At 39.5% G+C, this 20,246-nt stretch overlaps 1 protein-coding gene across 1 annotated transcript in view; it reads left to right on the top strand.

Annotated features, from left to right (window-relative positions):
• Nucleotides 1–472: 472 nt before the first annotated feature.
• The window catches only part of LOC127858537 (protein CBFA2T1-like), a 50,210-nt gene continuing 30,436 nt past the window's right edge, over nucleotides 473–20,246 (top strand). Inside the window, exon 1 of the mRNA XM_052395748.1 lies at nucleotides 473–576. The gene's annotated coding sequence lies outside the window, so the exon portion shown is untranslated. The remainder of the gene's footprint in view (nucleotides 577–20,246) is intronic.

Genomic DNA, 20,246 nt, shown 5'->3' with positions numbered 1-20,246 from the left:
ACAATTGAATTAATTTATACTTGTTACCAGTCCTTAAAAGTACAAAATCTTCAAAAATATTGACAGAGGAAGGAATTTCCTTTCAGCAGCTATGCATGGTGATGCAATACAGGGGACACTGACCCTATCTCTTCAATGACAACCATGGTCTTCCTTGTTCTATAAGGTAGAATAAGTGGCTATAGTGAGTAGCAAATCACTAATTAGGAACCGGGAAGAGAACTGCATAGTGATAGATGTACTGAACTGAATATGGGATAATTGAACTGATTGTCAGGTGTTGCCAGTGTTTGATTCTCACTGATCACAGTGATTAGTCATTTCAAAACTAAGAGCAATGACAGGGTCAACGCCACTAATCTAACTAACTGTCCAGGAAGTGGATATAACATTATGTATTCTCTATGAGATCTTGCACACTTCAAAATTATAATTAAACATATAAAACAACATGAATAAAAAAATTATATTAACTGTAAAGGAGATATTAATTATGATTGAATTCAGAACATTTATCCTTATATTCATGGAATGGATAAGCAATTTCTATTTCGATGCAACACTGATCTAACTCTTGTAAGACAAGTTTTCCTTATTAAATTAGATTGTCTGGTCATAATCTTTTATTTCAATAAGGCTTCTTTGATCTTTTTTCATTATTATTCTTTATAAAAAAACAATCAAACATGGAAAATGAATAAACATCATAAAAATTAATCATATGGTGGACTCATTGAAATTTAAAAAGAAACAAATGCACATTCTTAAAGTGAAACCAAGAATTGTTTAATTTTCTATTACGGTATGCTGCTATGTGATTGTTTCCAAATAAAACATGGGTCATGAATTACCAGGTATAAATTATAATAATGTAAAGGAAATTAATGTGATCGATTCATAATCATGGGCACAATCTGGTATTGCCCAGTAACATTGCCATTCTCTGACCACCAACTGATGGATGGTGTATCACAATACCGTATATGGAAAAGTATGAGCACATTATGTGAAATAAATGAGCAAGAATTGTGTTCTTTAAAACAACAAATTAAAAATCCACTGTCTCATAGATGTTTTATTACCACTGGCCAAGTGTCTGTTTTACTAGACTCAATAACACATGCAATCATATTAAATTGACATGCATCTGTTTTGAAATGAAATCTTTTCCCAACAGTATTCTTAAAATGCTAGCAAAACATAAGTCATTTTCTAAGGGATTCTGTCTTTATTGTACTTGAAATCAGGAAATCCAAGCTCTATTGGTTCCCTGCTGCAACAGCCCAGAAAATATTTTGAACAGGTGTGTCTTACAGCTGTTCTCATTATCCTATGATATTAAAATGCTGTAAGAGGATTGCTAACAATACCATATGTTTTATGGCATGTGGAACAAGTGCATTATTGAGAATTGAAGTGTTAATTAAATTCACTCGCTAATTGAACGGCTGTTCAGATTTTGAAACAAATGTCCATCTCTTTTTTGGTTGATAAAAGTTTTATAAAAGAGATGGGACAATATTGGGAATAGATTGGAGGAAATGACAACTGCACATAATATATTGGCAGGAATTTGAATTATTGTCATGCCTTCCTTTTCTGAAAAGAAATAAGGTTTTCCTGGTATTGGCATATAGTGCCTAATTTCAAAATGTTCTTTACTTCAAAAAAAATATTATTATATACCTAGACCTGGGTAAGTGTAAGGGTGAGGAAGTGCTTAGTTCATGTAAAACTGAAGTTACAGACACAGGTAAAAACAATCAGTTCCTCAAAATAGCTGACTTTAAATCATGACAGCAATGATGTTAGATTCCTATTTTGGCGAGTATGATTTCTATCTGTCAACACACACAGATACACAGGGTAGTTAATGTGCGTCTGGCGCCAAGTGTGCTTTACCTTTCCTTCTATCCCACACATGTGCATCTCGTCAATGTCTTCTGCTTATCTGTGAGCCAGAGTGTGAAGGGAGTCTGTAAAGCCTTGTTTGCATGCCCCACCCACTTGTACCTTGACAGAAGCTGGCCATGTGCTGCCTGGGAAGTCTGGAATGTGGGTAAACAGTGCATCTGTTGGCTCCACCTTGCCAATAAAGGGAACCATGTTCCAGTCATGGACATTTACCAACTGGCAACAATTGCCATTGACCAGCAACTATGAGATCATGGCTATGTAATTCTGTAAGTAATAAGTCCTTCACCTTGAGCTTTTGGTTGGGAAAGAGCATAAAGATCAAAACAAAAACATGGAAGATGTCCTCAGTGATCAAAAGCAAGATATTTGGTCTATAATGACCTAGTTGTTAAAGGCTGGCTTCAAAATGACTGAGGTTGAAGTTTTGGAAAAGTACCACATTTATTTCTAAATTATCAGTCTATAAGTCTGAGGGGGAGCGCCCTTGATTCTTTAATACCCTTTCCCACTCAGAAGCAAAGTGAAAATGGCTATGTGCAAACAGCATAAAACCGGAACAGCCTGCGAATTACTCACAGCCTGTTCAGGTTTTATACTGTTTGCTGCTCATCAGTTTCTAAGGGTTGGAATTGAAGCCTTTAAAACTTGAATATAGTAAGAAAGGCCTTCAAGTAAAATTAACTTTCTAAGGGACTACAAATACATCAAAATGGGTATCTAAGTGGTAAAGGGTTAACCCCAGATATTAAAACATGGCTTCATTTGGAACTGTGGGTCTCCAGTTAATCTTGAATGAAGACAACTAAACCAGCTGACACCTTCTTCAGGCATGATTAATTAGCAAAGAATCCTGCTTCTTTCAATAAAATTCACTACTAAACACACTGTAATGTTACAATTCACTAGTTTGGTTCTGGGAAAAAAAGCTCCATAGTGCTCATTCCAGTATGGAACTATACTCCATAAATAAACCCAGCAGCAGGATGTTTATCAGTTAAATTGACCGATAAAACTGACAGACTGGTCAGGCCAGGTGCAACAGACTAATTAACAGACAGGTGTGAGCTAATGGTCTAGTGTATTCAGAGAGGTACCATGCTTTGATTGGAATCTGTAGGATGGTAGACTCAGCTTGTCAGAAAAAATGGATGGACACTTGGAAACATGTGTGCTGTCTCTCAAAATGAAGAGGTCGTTTTAGTAATTATTATCCTGTTGTTTCTGATAAAAGTATGTAAACAAGGTCTTCAGAACAGCTGGAGAATTACAACTTGGAATTTTGCAATTCATTTGGACTGAATGAAAATGATGAAGAAACATAATTGGCTTGAATTGTTTCAAATGCAAGCTGCTGCCTCATTTTCAGTTGTTCTCATTTTCAGTTCAATCTGTTTCAATGTTGTGTTAATTACTGATTGTAAACTTACGTTTTATCATTGCCATTGAAAAATTATGAATTTTGGATGATATTAATTCATTAAAAAAATTCAAAACGGAGATCTTTATAGAAAAATAATTGCAATAAATAACAAAGGCTTCCAATTCCAGTAGTGGAACATCATTATTTGCACAAGTAAAGATGGTAAAAATGTAATTTCTACAAATATTTCCTGTTTGCTGCGAAGTTTATTTGAACACTGCATATTTGGGAAAACATTCTAAAATGAATTATTTTTTGCAAGGCATTTATGATAGCCGAAGCAGTTATCTTAAATAACCTTGCAATCCAATTTCCTGTTTTTACGTCTTGCTAATTTAGAAATATTAGTCTTGCTTAATAAGATTTTCCAAACAATGCTTTTTATTATGCCATCACTGTCGAACAATCCATTGAGTTTAACCATCACATTTATTTCGTCTTACGCACGTCTTGCACAGCCGTCAATTGCAATCAATTGGCAGTCGTCCTTAGTGAAACATTTATCTGAGCCTTGCTTTGGGAAAACAGGGCTTAAAGCATGTACATTAAGTGTCATTCAAGATTAGCCTGTGCAGTCCGCATTCAAGATTAGCCTGTGCAGTCCGCATTCAAGATTAGCCTGTGCAGTCCGCATTCAAGATTAGCCTGTGCAGTCCGCATTCAAGATTAGCCTGTGCAGTCCGCATTCAAGATTAGCCTGTGCAGTCCGCATTCAAGATTAGCCTGTGCAGTCCGCATTCAAGATTAGCCTGTGCAGTCCGCAAAGCCAATCAGGGAAGACACTTTTCACATTTATGGCATCTTTCCATAAATCCAGTTTAGGTGGAAATTTTCATCCCTGATTAGTCTGTGCTGACTACATAGGCTTTTATGTGATGACACTTTAGGTACACAAATTAACCCTTTCAGTGCAGGAACTGAATTTTAAAAGCTTTTGCAAACAGTTTGGATCCAGATGAGATGCCACGTTCTGCAAACAGTTTGGATCCAGATGAGACGCCACAGAACGTGGCATCTCATCAGGATCCAAACTGTTTTTCTATTCTGATAGTATTCTTTGAAAAAAAATCAAAGAAAATGCTAATTTTAGAAATTCAGCAGACAACATTTTAGCAAACAACAAATTTCCCAGCATGCAAAGGGTTAAGCCAAGTCTTATAAGAACTAGGCTCATTTTTTTTGAAGGACTCCTCATAATGTTCTTTATATCTGGGTTGTTGCCCCAAGAAGTGCTTTTGAGTCCACTTCTACTACACAAAGTATAAACAATACATACAAAAACAATAGAATAGTAAAATAAGCAAGTCATATGATTAGAACTATCAGAAATGACTTCTTTTTTTATACTTCTAATCAGAAGACAATTACATTTATAGTGTAAAAATCATCCATCCCAGGACTCCACAAATTGTACAGGTGTATTGCGATGAATATAGAAGAATAAATTAAATACTTCATGATGTTAATTTCAAGTTTTATCTTTTAACCATTTTCTTAACAATGTTTAAATAACTGTCAAAATTAATACTGCTTATGGTTTGCATCAATTTTGGCCTAACGTTTGACAGAAAGCAGGTACTGAGTGGTCTTTGGAGTAGTGCCACTCTTGTAACCTTTTTTTAAAAGGCTTCCCTCTGTGCCCAATTAGTTTTATTAACTAAAAAATATGGTTCAAATTAAACAATCTTGTTTTGTTCCCAGTATTTTCAACACATAGAGCTCACACAAGTGTTTTCAATTGAAGGCAGACATGCATTTTCTGTCAATTAAAGCATTCCATGTAGTTTGAACAGGAACTCAGTTTCTTCAAGATGCTTGAAAATTCCAGACTGGTTCCTATGTGTCTGCCATATGTGATTAGTTCCACATGCTGAAGCATGTCTATCCATAGTATTTGCCCTCTTGATGGATACTTACAGATTTTGGAAGTGATCAAATACAAAAACATGCATGCGTTATTATGTCAATCTATAGTTAAGAGTGTATTATTTGACATAACAACAAAAACTGCATTAAAATCGACATTCTTTGACAAACTACTGGCTAGATTTAGCTGCCGATAGTCATCTGTATCATGTACAAATGTTCTCATAATATCAGCCCTTCGGGTGCTAAGATTTGTTACTATGCGCATGTGCTTGTTCTAAAAAGAGTAAAGAAAAAAGGAAACGCTCGTAAAATATTTTTACATTTTGATTCAAAAATTCAACAATAAGCGGCATATAAAACATTTCATAAAGGTACTATTATTTCATAAACAAACTAACATAATTGTTTGTTATATAATTTAAAAATCATAGCTTCACCCTGGAATAAACATGACCTTCTTTACAATTAACACCTGAAATCATGAAAATGATCGTCATAATAGTCATGGATAACCATCAACTCCTTAAAATTAGAGTGCTAAGAGTGGATTGAACCTGTTCAATGTTCAGGTGTTGTGAAATATTAATTTTCACAATTTGCCTATGCCAGCAGCTGCAGCTATTTTGATAGGTTGAGTTGTGTATGAAACTCTTTCAAGTTCCATCTGCAATTCCAAGTTACCATGCAGCTGTGGCTCACACTTAAACAGCATTTACAAATTTATTGCCCATGAATTATTTATCTTCTTTCACAAATGTTTAATCTTTAATTTATCATAAGGGTGTTGATTTTCCAAGAAACATGCACAATGTCACAAAGTGTCTGTCATTGTCATGAAATGAACTTTCATATTCAAAATCAGAATGTTTGCTTTTAATAATAATGTTAAGTGCAAAAAAGGTGTCCATTTTCAGAGAAGCATGAAATTATCTAAGAGTGATACCCTACCCTCAGCTGTTTTATTACAGAATACTTATGTAAATTTAAAGTAAATATCTACACTACCCAGATTGTTGGCCTTAAATATCTTCTCCAAGTTTTTAATAATATGTATTTCTCAACCACTTTAGTAATATATTTTAATATAAAATTTTATCCTCCACACATGTGTCCAATTATTTGACAGATGTCTAGACATTAAATGGCCTCATATTTGACAAGGAAAGTATAATGCTTACAATGTACATCTCTCTACTTTAATATTAAAAACTTTTGAATGGCATTTGCAAAAAAATGAATATTTAAAAATGTTCAGCTACTATGAAAGTATTTGTTGTCATGAACTTATTCCATGCACAACTTGAATCCATACTTTTTTATATGTAGGTAATTATATAAAGTCAGTTGTCCTCGTCTTGTACCAGTTCAGTTTGCCTTACTTTATGCAAGCTCAGTTTTCCTTGCTTTATACAAGTTCAGTTTTCCTTGCTTTATACCAGTTCAGTTTGCCTTGCCTTATACAAGTTCAGTTTTCCTTGCCCTATACAAGTTCAGTTTTCCTTGCCCTATACAAGTTCTGATTTCCATGCCTTATACTAGTTCAGTTTTCCTTGCTTTATACAAGTTCAGTTTGCCTTGCCTTATACAAGTTCAGTTGTCCTTGCCTTATACAAGTTCTGTTTTCCTTGCTTTATACAAGTTCAGTTTTCCTTGCTTTATACAAGTTTAGTTTTCCTTGCTTTATACAAGTTCAGTTTTCCTTGCCTTATACAAGTTCAGTTTACCTTGCTTTATACAAGTTCAGTTTTCCTTGCCTTATACAAGTTCAGTTTTCCTTGCCTTATACAAGTTCAGTTTCCTTGCCTTATACAAGTTCAGTTTTCCTTGCTTTATACAAGTTCAGTTTTCCTTGCTTTTTACAAGTTCAGTTTTCCTTACTTTATACAAGTTCAGTTTGCCTTGCCTTATACAAGTTCAGTTTCCTTGCCTTATACAAGTTCAGTTTTCCTTGCCTTATACAAGTTCAGTTTTCCTTGCTTTATACAAGTTCAGTTTTTCTTGCCTTATACAAGTTCAGTTTTCCTTGCCTTATACAGACAGTCTTATAAAAGTAAAGTTGTTCTTGTCTTGTGCAAGTTCAGTTTTCCATGTCGTATACAAGTTCAGTTTTCCTTTTCTTGTAAAAGTTCATTTGTCTTTCATTTTACAAGTTCAGTTTTCTTAGCTCATACCAGTTTAGTTTTCCTTGCCTGATACCAGTTAATTCTCCTTGCATATTATTGTTGTGATTCATCTGGGAAAATGCGTAAGGTCGTAAAAGATGTGTGTATCTGAAAGCCTTTGTAGGCAATTGCCCTCTAGGTTGACAGTGATCTGCAGAGGCCAACACTGTGATCACTTAAACAAATGGAAACAAATAGTATCAATGTGTTCTCCAGCTGTCAGCCATGCATTAGTAGCAGCATAATAGTTACCTGAGGGGTAATTATCTAGCAGGGCTGTAATGAGAAGTCCAAATGGTTGGCGGCATCCTGAAGATGGGGGATTAGTAGTTAAAGTGGTCTAATAAACTGAGATGCTCTTGTCCTTTTCTCATTTCCGTAGGTCATTGTCATTGCTGTTTGTGAAATAAAACTTGTAATTTCAATCAGTTTGATAAGAAATGTGTATCTAATTATAATTTTTTTATTTTCTAGCAAACATTGGATCTTAGAAATTGAAATAAAAAGTCACAATACAGAACAACTAACAATTGCTAAATAAAAAGTTGATTCCGTTGATATTTCATGCACACTATCTAAATATTGTTTGCTCTGCTCATTGCATAATGATTTACTTATAAAGGGCCAATCAGCAAGCACTTTCCCAAGTGCAGGTTCTATGGCCTCTCCTTGTTGTGGTTACCAGGAACTGTTGCTTCCTTAGTCACAATGCCAATTTACTTATTCAATCCAACAACATAGACAGAAGAACCTTACAATTGCATAGAGTGAAAACATGTGTCTAAGAAATGATGTTCTTATGTTCTTCGTTTTTATATGGGCACCTTTACCCATGCTGATCCAGTTTTGCGCCTAAATTAAAAGGGTTACCGCTAGCTACATACACTAAACATTACCTAGGAACATTTGTTTTTAATTTCTTGATAAGTGAGTGATTGGAAACACTACATCCTTGGTATGATCCTCATGAAAATTGTTGGCAGTATTACAGTCTGACTGTAGTCTTGTACATTCCAGTAGCCTGGGAAGCAGTCCTGTCATTAATTACATGCGCTGTTTATAATTGTTCCTTCTGGATTGAGGTGGCACATTTGCTTTGATCTAATGCTGCTCATAATTTGTCATGTAAGGTTTTGATTTAAAACTAATGCAGCGCAGTTTTATGAGGATTTTCTTTTCTGTTTCATTCTTCTCTGAGAGGATCAGTGTAATGTCCACGTAATTAGAGACAGAGAAGGTTATATGTTTTACTTGTAATTATCCTTCCTCTCCAACAGATATAATTAAACACATACAGTTTTATTGCTAGGAAAACAATGTTGTGCAATAATTTAAAACAGGTTCTGTGGTTCTGTGTTTTATTACCCAATGTTGGCCTTAAAATGCAGCTTCAGTGATATAGAAGCAAACCTCATTCTACAAAACTGGCAAGATTTGTGCAATTAGCTTATGATCAAAACTGTTAACATTTAAAGCATGGTCATGATTACCATGTATTTTCCAGGGTACAATCGGTATTTATTGCTAAGGGCCGTAACCGCCATATGTCCCCCAGTATGATCAATGTGACCATTTGTCAGCAGTGTGGTCATTTGTGCCATTTATAAATTGTGCAGTATGGTCATTATTGCCATGTTTGTGCAGTATGATCAATATTGCCATGTGTGTACAGTATGATCATTATTAACATGTGTGTACAGTATGATCACTATTGCCATGTGTGTGAAGTATGATCATTATTGCCATGTGTGTGCAGTATGATCATTATTGCCATGTGTGTGAAGTATGATCATTATTGCCATGTGTGTACAGTATGATCATTATTGCCATGTGTGTGCAGTATGATCATTATTGCCATGTGTGTACAGTATGATCATTATTACCATGTGTGTACAGTATGATCATTATTGCCATGTGTGTGCAGTATGATCATTATTGCCATGTGTGTACAGTATGATCATTATTGTCATGTGTGTACAGTATGATCATTATTGCCATGTGTGTGCAGTATGATCATTATTGCCATGTGTGTACAGTATGATCATTATTGCCATGTGTGTACAGTATGAACATTATTGCCATATGTGTGAAGTATGGTCATTATTGCCATGTGTGTGCAGTATGGTCATTATTGCCATGTGTGTGCAGTATGGTCATTATTGCCAAGTGTGTACAGTATGGTCAATATAAATTGTGTTTGCTCTATGGTCATTATTGCCATATGTGTTCAGTATGGTCATTATTAATTGTGTTTGCTGTATGGTCATTATTGCCAAGCGTGTGCAGTATGGTCATTATTAATTGTGTTTGCTGTATGGTCATTATTGCCAAGCCTGTGCAGTATGGTCAATATGAATTGTGTTTGCTCTATGGTCATTACTGCCATATGTGTGCAGTATGGTCAATATAAATTGTGTTTGCTGTATGGTCATTATTGCCATGTGTTTGCTGTATGGTCATTATTGCTATATGTGCAGTATGGTCATTATTAATTGTGTTTACTGTATGGTCATTATTGACATGTGTGTGCAGAATGGTCATTATAAATTGTGTTTGCTGTATGGTCATTATTACCATGTGTGTACAGTATGGTCAATATTAATTGTGTTTGCTGTATGGTCAATATTGCCATGTGTGTGCAGTATGGTCATTATTAATTGTGTTTGCTGTATGGTCAATATTGCCATGTGTGTGCAGTATGGTCAATATCAATTGTGTTTGCTGTATGGTCATTATTACCATGTCTGTACATTAGGTCAATATTAATTGTGTTTGCTGTATGGTCAATATTGCCATGTGTGTGCAGTATGGTCATTATTAATTGTGTTTGCTGTATGGTCATTATTGCTATATGTGCAGTTTGGTCATTATTAATTGTGTTTGCTGTATGGTCATTATTGCTATATGTGCAGTTTGGTCATTATTAATTGTGTTTGCTGTATGGTCATTATTGCCATATGTGTACAGTATGGTCAATATTAATTGTGTTTGCTCTGTGGTAATTATTGCCATGTGTGTGCAGTATGGTCATTATTGCCATGTGTGTACAGTATGGTCAATATTAATTGTGTTTGCTCTGTGGTAATTATTGCCATGTGTGTATGCAGCATGCTCAATATTAATTGTGTTTTTGTATTGCCATTATTGCCCTGTGTGTGCAGTATGATTAGTCTTACTATGTATGTGCAGTATGATCTGTTTTACTGTTTATTGTCCCCTACCGGTTTCACCGGAGGGACTTATGGTTTTCACTCTGTGCGTCTGTCTGTTTGTCTGTCTGTCACACTTTTCTGGATCCTGCGATAACTTTAAAAGTTCTTCATATTTTTTCATGAAACTTGAAAAATGGATAGATGGCAATATGGACATTATGCACGTCATTTCATTTTGTTGCTACGTCAAAAATTCTGTTTGCTATGGCAACAAATAGAATAGAAATACTGCTGAAAATGGTAGTTTTCTGGATCCTGCGATAACTTTAAAAGTTCTTCATATTTTTTCATGAAACTTGAAACATGGATAGATGGCAATATGGACATTATGCACGTCAATTCATTTTGTTAATATGTCAAAAATTGTGGTTGCTATGGAAACCAATATTATTTTTTTAAGAATTCTGACAATGGTGGAATTTCTGACAATGGTGGAGCCGGTAGGGGAAATAATTATATTATATTGCTTGGCAATAGTCTTGTTGTATTATGATATACATTGACTTTGCATGCAATATGTATGAGGAGTAGTGTGCCCTTTACAGTCATATTGCCATGTCTAGTATAGAGTGTATTGTGTTGTGTTTAATTTGTACTTACAAGTGTCAGCTGTATGGTCATTATTTTCATGTGTTAATTTTGGTAAGATGTTACATATGATCAATATGACCAAAAAATATAGGTTGATGTTGTTTTTTTCCAGTTAATTAACTCTTACTTTTAAATGATCTTTAATAGGCTAAGTCTTCTACAATTTAATATAGCATTGTAATAGGATTATATTGGTAAATACTATAAATTTGAGAACTTACATTTTCAACAAACATCTGCGCTTTTCAGAAAAGGCATCATTTGTTATTAAGAGAGAAAATTAAACAATTTGCTAGAAGTTCTGAGCCTTCCACCTGCCCAGAAACAGAATTATGATGGACATTTTTTAATTGTATCAGAACAAATATTTCCTATGGGAGAAATATGCATGATTCTTTATTGCTGCTAGAAAAGGAGAGATAATATTATGGAGTGTGCTGATGATATCACTGAGCTGGCTTGCACATGGGCCCATTATTTAAGCCTTGTTCCAGGAAAACTGCTGTATGCATGTGCTCAAAGTGTCATCCCAGGTTAGTCTGCACAGGCTAATCAGGGACCACACTCTCCCCTTTTATGAAAATTTTCTTTAACCCTTTCCCACTTACATATGCATTTTTACATATTTGTAGTCCATTCGAAAGTTAAATGAAATTAATAACCTTTCTTAATAGATTCAAATTTTAAAGACTTCATTTCCAACCTGTAGATACTAATGAGCAGCAAACAGCATAAAACATAAAAAGACTGCGAGTAACTCACCCATTTTCACTTTGCCTCTGAGTGGGATAGGATTAACCCTTTCAGTGCCGGAACCGAATTTTAAAGGCCTTTGCAAACAGTTTGGATCCAGATGAGACGCCACAGAACGTGGCGTCTCATCAGGATCCAAACTGTTTGCTATTCTGATAGTATTCTTTGCAAAAAATAGAAGAAAATGCTAATTTTAGAAATTCTGCAGACGACATTTTAGCAGACGACAAATTTCCCAGCATGCAAAGGGTTAAAAGAGGACTCTTCTAAACCAAAATCTTGTTTAGGCAAGTGGTGTTGTCCCTGATATGTCTGTGCAGAATGCATTTAGGCAAGTGGTGTTGTCCCTGATATGTCTGTGCAGAATGCTTTTAGGCAAGTGGTGTTGTCCCTGATATGTCTGTGCAGAATGCGTTTAGGCAAGTGGTGTTGTCCCTGATATGTCTGTGCAGAATGCGTTTAGGCAAGTGGTGTTGTCCCTGATATGTCTGTGCAGAATGCGTTTAGACAAGTGGTGTTGTCCCTGATATGTCTGTGCAGAATGCATTTAGGCAAGTGGTGTTGTCCCTGATATGTCTGTGCAGAATGCATTTAGGCAAGTGGTGTTGTCCCTGATATGTCTGTGCAGAATGCGTTTAGGCAAGTGGTGTTGTCCCTGATATGTCTGTGCAGAATGCATTTAGGCAAGTGGTGTTGTCCCTGATATGTCTGTGCAGAATGCGTTTAGGCAAGTGGTGTTGTCCCTGATATGTCTGTGCAGAATGCATTTAGGCAAGTGGTGTTGTCCCTGATATGTCTGTGCAGAATGCGTTTAGGCAAGTGGTGTTGTCCCTGATATGTCTGTGCAGAATGCGTTTAGGCAAGTGGTGTTGTCCCTGATATGTCTGTGCAGAATGCGTTTAGGCAAGTGGTGTTGTCCCTGATATGTCTGTGCAGAATGCGTTTAGGCAAGTGGTGTTGTCCCTGATATGTCTGTGCAGAATGCGTTTAGGCAAGTGGTGTTGTCCCTGATATGTCTGTGCAGAATGCATTTAAGCAAGTGGTGTTGTCCCTGATATGTCTGTGCAGAATGCATTTAGGCAAGTGGTGTTGTCCCTGATATGTCTGTGCAGAATGCTTTTAGGCAAGTGGTGTTGTCCCTGATATGTCTGTGCAGAATGCTTTTAGGCAAGTGGTGTTGTCCCTGATATGTCTGTGCAGAATGCATTTAGGCAAGTGGTGTTGTCCCTGATATGTCTGTGCAGAATGCTTTTAGGCAAGTGGTGTTGTCCCTGATATGTCTGTGCAGAATGCACTTAGGCAAGTGGTGTTGTCCCTGATATGTCTGTGCAGAATGCGTTTAGGCAAGTGGTGTTGTCCCTGATATGTCTGTGCAGAATACGTTTAGGCAAGTGGTGTTGTCCCTGATATGTCTGTGCAGAATACGTTTAGGCAAGTGGTGTTGTCCCTGATATGTCTGTGCAGAATGCGTTTAGGCAAGTGGTGTTGTCCCTGATATGTCTGTGCAGAATGCATTTAGGCAAGTGGTGTTGTCCCTGATATGTCTGTGCAGAATGCATTTAGGCAAGTGGTGTTGTCCCTGATATGTCTGTGCAGAATGCGTTTAGGCAAGTGGTGTTGTCCCTGATATGTCTGTGCAGAATACGTTTAGGCAAGTGGTGTTGTCCCTGATATGTCTGTGCAGAATGCGTTTAGGCAAGTGGTGTTGTCCCTGATATGTCTGTGCAGAATGCGTTTAGACAAGTGGTGTTGTCCCTGATATGTCTGTGCAGAATGCGTTTAGGCAAGTGGTGTTGTCCCTGATATGTCTGTGCAGAATGCGTTTAGGCAAGTGGTGTTGTCCCTGATATGTCTGTGCAGAATGCGTTTAGGCAAGTGGTGTTGTCCCTGATATGTCTGTGCAGAATGCGTTTAGGCAAGTGGTGTTGTCCCTGATATGTCTGTGCAGAATGCGTTTAGGCAAGTGGTGTTGTCCCTGATATGTCTGTGCAGAATGCGTTTAGGCAAGTGGTGTTGTCCCTGATATGTCTGTGCAGAATGCGTTTAGGCAAGTGGTGTTGTCCCTGATATGTCTGTGCAGAATGCTTTTAGGCAAGTGGTGTTGTCCCTGATATGTCTGTGCAGAATGCATTAAGGCAAGTGGTGTTGTCCCTGATATGTCTGTGCAGAATACGTTTAGGCAAGTGGTGTTGTCCCTGATATGTCTGTGCAGAATGCGTTTAGGCAAGTGGTGTTGTCCCTGATATGTCTGTGCAGAATACGTTTAGGCAAGTGGTGTTGTCCCTGATATGTCTGTGCAGAATACGTTTAGGCAAGTGGTGTTGTCCCTGATATGTCTGTGCAGAATGCGTTTAGGCAAGTGGTGTTGTCCCTGATATGTCTGTGCAGAATGCGTTTAGGCAAGTGGTGTTGTCCCTGATATGTCTGTGCAGAATGCGTTTAGGCAAGTGGTGTTGTCCCTGATATGTCTGTGCAGAATGCATTAAGGCAAGTGGTGTTGTCCCTGATATGTCTGTGCAGAATCCGTTTAGGCAAGTTGTGTTGTCCCTGATATGTCTGTGCAGAATGCGTTTAGGCAAGTGGTGTTGTCCCTGATATGTCTGTGCAGAATGCGTTTAGGCAAGTGGTGTTGTCCCTGATATGTCTGTGCAGAATGCGTTTAGGCAAGTGGTGTTGTCCCTGATATGTCTGTGCAGAATGCGTTTAGGCAAGTGGTGTTGTCCCTGATATGTCTGTGCAGAATGCATTTAGGCAAGTGGTGTTGTCCCTGATATGTCTGTGCAGAATGCGTTTAGGCAAGTGGTGTTGTCCCTGATATGTCTGTGCAGAATGCACTTAGGCAAGTGGTGTTGTCCCTGATATGTCTGTGCAGAATGCGTTTAGGCAAGTGGTGTTGTCCCTGATATGTCTGTGCAGAATGCATTTAGGCAAGTGGTGTTGTCCCTGATATGTCTGTGCAGAATGCGTTTAGGCAAGTGGTGTTGTCCCTGATATGTCTGTGCAGAATGCATTAAGGCAAGTGGTGTTGTCCCTGATATGTCTGTGCAGAATACGTTTAGGCAAGTGGTGTTGTCCCTGATATGTCTGTGCAGAATGCGTTTAGGCAAGTGGTGTTGTCCCTGATATGTCTGTGCAGAATGCGTTTAGGCAAGTGGTGTTGTCCCTGATATGTCTGTGCAGAATGCGTTTAGGCAAGTGGTGTTGTCCCTGATATGTCTGTGCAGAATGCGTTTAGGCAAGTGGTGTTGTCCCTGATATGTCTGTGCAGAATGCGTTTAGGCAAGTGGTGTTGTCCCTGATATGTCTGTGCAGAATGCGTTTAGGCAAGTGGTGTTGTCCCTGATATGTCTGTGCAGAATGCATTTAGGCAAGTGGTGTTGTCCCTGATATGTCTGTGCAGAATGCATTAAGGCAAGTGGTGTTGTCCCTGATAATGTCTGTGCAGAATGCGTTTAGGCAAGTGGTGTTGTCCCTGATAATGTCTGTGCAGAATGCGTTTAGGCAAGTGGTGTTGTCCCTGATATGTCTGTGCAGAATGCGTTTAGGCAAGTGGTGTTGTCCCTGATATGTCTGTGCAGAATGCGTTTAGGCAAGTGGTGTTGTCCCTGATAATGTCTGTGCAGAATGCGTTTAGGCAAGTGGTGTTGTCCCTGATATGTCTGTGCAGAATACGTTTAGGCAAGTGGTGTTGTCCCTGATATGTCTGTGCAGAATACGTTTAGGCAAGTGGTGTTGTCCCTGATATGTCTGTGCAGAATGCGTTTAGGCAAGTGGTGTTGTCCCTGATATGTCTGTGCAGAATGCATTAAGGCAAGTGGTGTTGTCCCTGATATGTCTGTGCAGAATGCGTTTAGGCAAGTGGTGTTGTCCCTGATATGTCTGTGCAGAATGCATTAAGGCAAGTGGTGTTGTCCCTGATATGTCTGTGCAGAATGCGTTTAGGCAAGTGGTGTTGTCCCTGATATGTCTGTGCAGAATGCGTTTAGGCAACTGGTGTTGTCCCTGATATGTCTGTGCAGAATGCGTTTAGGCAAGTGGTGTTGTCCCTGATATGTCTGTGCAGAATGCATTAAGGCAAGTGGTGTTGTCCCTGATATGTCTGTGCAGAATGCGTTTAGGCAAGTGGTGTTGTCCCTGATATGTCTGTGCAGAATGCGTTTAGGCAACTGGTGTTGTCCCTGATATGTCTGTGCAGAATACGTTTAGGCAAGTGGTGTTGTCCCTGATATGTCTGTGCAGAATGCGTTTAGGCAAGTGGTGTTGTCCCTGATATGTCTGTGCAGAATGCATTTAGGCAAGTGGTGTTGTCCCTGATATGTCTGTGCAGAATGCGTTTAGGCAAGTGGTGTTGTCCCTGATATGTCTGTGCAGAATGCATTTAGGCAAGTGGTGTTGTCCCTGATATGTCTGTGCAGAATGCATTTAGGCAAGTGGTGTTGTCCCTGATATGTCTGTGCAGAATACGTTTAGGCAAGTGGTGTTGTCCCTGATATGTCTGTGCAGAATGCATTTAGGCAAGTGGTGTTGTCCCTGATATGTCTGTGCAGAATGCACTTAGGCAAGTGGTGTTGTCCCTGATATGTCTGTGCAGAATGCATTTAGGCAAGTGGTGTTGTCCCTGATATGTCTGTGCAGAATGCGTTTAGGCAAGTGGTGTTGTCCCTGATATGTCTGTGCAGAATACGTTTAGGCAAGTGGTGTTGTCCCTGATATGTCTGCGCAGAATGCGTTTAGGCAAGTGGTGTTGTCCCTGATATGTCTGTGCAGAATGCATTTAGGCAAGTGGTGTTGTCCCTGATAATGTCTGTGCAGAATGCATTTAGGCAAGTGGTGTTGTCCCTGATATGTCTGTGCAGAATGCGTTTAGGCAAGTGGTGTTGTCCCTGATATGTCTGTGCAGAATGCGTTTAGGCAAGTGGTGTTGTCCCTGATAATGTCTGTGCAGAATGCATTTAGGCAAGTGGTGTTGTCCCTGATATGTCTGTGCAGAATGCGTTTAGGCAAGTGGTGTTGTCCCTGATAATGTCTGTGCAGAATGCATTTAGGCAAGTGGTGTTGTCCCTGATATGTCTGTGCAGAATGCGTTTAGGCAAGTGGTGTTGTCCCTGATATGTCTGTGCAGAATGCGTTTAGGCAAGTGGTGTTGTCCCTGATATGTCTGTGCAGAATGCGTTTAGGCAACTGGTGTTGTCCCTGATATGTCTGTGCAGAATGCTTTTAGGCAACTGGTGTTGTCCCTGATATGTCTGTGCAGAATGCTTTTAGGCAAGTGGTGTTGTCCCTGATATGTCTGTGCAGAATTCATTTAGGCAAGTGGTGTTGTCCCTGATATGTCTGTGCAGAATGCGTTTAGGCAACTGGTGTTGTCCCTGATATGTCTGTGCAGAATACGTTTAGGCAACTGGTGTTGTCCCTGATATGTCTGTGCAGAATACGTTTAGGCAAGTGGTGTTGTCCCTGATATGTCTGTGCAGAATGCGTTTAGGCAAGTGGTGTTGTCCCTGATATGTCTGTGCAGAATGCGTTTAGGCAACTGGTGTTGTCCCTGATATGTCTGTGCAGAATGCGTTTAGGCAAGTGGTGTTGTCCCTGATATGTCTGTGCAGAATGCGTTTAGGCAAGTGGTGTTGTCCCTGATATGTCTGTGCAGAATACGTTTAGGCAAGTGGTGTTGTCCCTGATATGTCTGTGCAGAATGCATTAAGGCAAGTGGTGTTGTCCCTGATATGTCTGTGCAGAATGCGTTTAGGCAAGTGGTGTTGTCCCTGATATGTCTGTGCAGAATGCGTTTAGGCAAGTGGTGTTGTCCCTGATATGTCTGTGCAGAATGCGTTTAGGCAAGTGGTGTTGTCCCTGATATGTCTGTGCAGAATGCGTTTAGGCAAGTGGTGTTGTCCCTGATATGTCTGTGCAGAATGCATTTAGGCAAGTGGTGTTGTCCCTGATATGTCTGTGCAGAATGCATTAAGGCAAGTGGTGTTGTCCCTGATAATGTCTGTGCAGAATGCGTTTAGGCAAGTGGTGTTGTCCCTGATAATGTCTGTGCAGAATGCGTTTAGGCAAGTGGTGTTGTCCCTGATATGTCTGTGCAGAATGCGTTTAGGCAAGTGGTGTTGTCCCTGATATGTCTGTGCAGAATGCGTTTAGGCAAGTGGTGTTGTCCCTGATAATGTCTGTGCAGAATGCGTTTAGGCAAGTGGTGTTGTCCCTGATATGTCTGTGCAGAATACGTTTAGGCAAGTGGTGTTGTCCCTGATATGTCTGTGCAGAATACGTTTAGGCAAGTGGTGTTGTCCCTGATATGTCTGTGCAGAATGCGTTTAGGCAAGTGGTGTTGTCCCTGATATGTCTGTGCAGAATGCATTAAGGCAAGTGGTGTTGTCCCTGATATGTCTGTGCAGAATGCGTTTAGGCAAGTGGTGTTGTCCCTGATATGTCTGTGCAGAATGCATTAAGGCAAGTGGTGTTGTCCCTGATATGTCTGTGCAGAATGCGTTTAGGCAAGTGGTGTTGTCCCTGATATGTCTGTGCAGAATGCGTTTAGGCAACTGGTGTTGTCCCTGATATGTCTGTGCAGAATGCGTTTAGGCAAGTGGTGTTGTCCCTGATATGTCTGTGCAGAATGCATTAAGGCAAGTGGTGTTGTCCCTGATATGTCTGTGCAGAATGCGTTTAGGCAAGTGGTGTTGTCCCTGATATGTCTGTGCAGAATGCGTTTAGGCAACTGGTGTTGTCCCTGATATGTCTGTGCAGAATACGTTTAGGCAAGTGGTGTTGTCCCTGATATGTCTGTGCAGAATGCGTTTAGGCAAGTGGTGTTGTCCCTGATATGTCTGTGCAGAATGCATTTAGGCAAGTGGTGTTGTCCCTGATATGTCTGTGCAGAATGCGTTTAGGCAAGTGGTGTTGTCCCTGATATGTCTGTGCAGAATGCATTTAGGCAAGTGGTGTTGTCCCTGATATGTCTGTGCAGAATGCATTTAGGCAAGTGGTGTTGTCCCTGATATGTCTGTGCAGAATACGTTTAGGCAAGTGGTGTTGTCCCTGATATGTCTGTGCAGAATGCATTTAGGCAAGTGGTGTTGTCCCTGATATGTCTGTGCAGAATGCACTTAGGCAAGTGGTGTTGTCCCTGATATGTCTGTGCAGAATGCATTTAGGCAAGTGGTGTTGTCCCTGATATGTCTGTGCAGAATGCGTTTAGGCAAGTGGTGTTGTCCCTGATATGTCTGTGCAGAATACGTTTAGGCAAGTGGTGTTGTCCCTGATATGTCTGCGCAGAATGCGTTTAGGCAAGTGGTGTTGTCCCTGATATGTCTGTGCAGAATGCATTTAGGCAAGTGGTGTTGTCCCTGATAATGTCTGTGCAGAATGCATTTAGGCAAGTGGTGTTGTCCCTGATATGTCTGTGCAGAATGCGTTTAGGCAAGTGGTGTTGTCCCTGATATGTCTGTGCAGAATGCGTTTAGGCAAGTGGTGTTGTCCCTGATAATGTCTGTGCAGAATGCATTTAGGCAAGTGGTGTTGTCCCTGATATGTCTGTGCAGAATGCGTTTAGGCAAGTGGTGTTGTCCCTGATAATGTCTGTGCAGAATGCATTTAGGCAAGTGGTGTTGTCCCTGATATGTCTGTGCAGAATGCGTTTAGGCAAGTGGTGTTGTCCCTGATATGTCTGTGCAGAATGCGTTTAGGCAAGTGGTGTTGTCCCTGATATGTCTGTGCAGAATGCGTTTAGGCAACTGGTGTTGTCCCTGATATGTCTGTGCAGAATGCTTTTAGGCAACTGGTGTTGTCCCTGATATGTCTGTGCAGAATGCTTTTAGGCAAGTGGTGTTGTCCCTGATATGTCTGTGCAGAATTCATTTAGGCAAGTGGTGTTGTCCCTGATATGTCTGTGCAGAATGCGTTTAGGCAACTGGTGTTGTCCCTGATATGTCTGTGCAGAATACGTTTAGGCAACTGGTGTTGTCCCTGATATGTCTGTGCAGAATACGTTTAGGCAAGTGGTGTTGTCCCTGATATGTCTGTGCAGAATGCATTTAGGCAACTGGTGTTGTCCCTGATATGTCTGTGCAGAATGCATTTAGGCAAGTGGTGTTGTCCCTGATATGTCTGTGCAGAATGCTTTTAGGCAACTGGTGTTGTCCCTGATATGTCTGTGCAGAATGCTTTTAGGCAACTGGTGTTGTCCCTGATATGTCTATGCAGAATGCGTTTAGGCAAGTGGTGTTGTCCCTGATATGTCTGTGCAGAATACGTTTAGGCAACTGGTGTTGTCCCTGATATGTCTGTGCAGAATGCATTTAGGCAAGTGGTGTTGTC

The sequence above is a fragment of the Dreissena polymorpha genome, chromosome 14 (assembly GCF_020536995.1).
Source record: "Dreissena polymorpha isolate Duluth1 chromosome 14, UMN_Dpol_1.0, whole genome shotgun sequence".
Classification (NCBI taxonomy): domain Eukaryota; kingdom Metazoa; phylum Mollusca; class Bivalvia; order Myida; family Dreissenidae; genus Dreissena; species Dreissena polymorpha.
The sequence above is the reverse complement of the archived record's forward strand: the minus strand, read 5'-3'. Positions and strand labels throughout refer to the sequence as shown.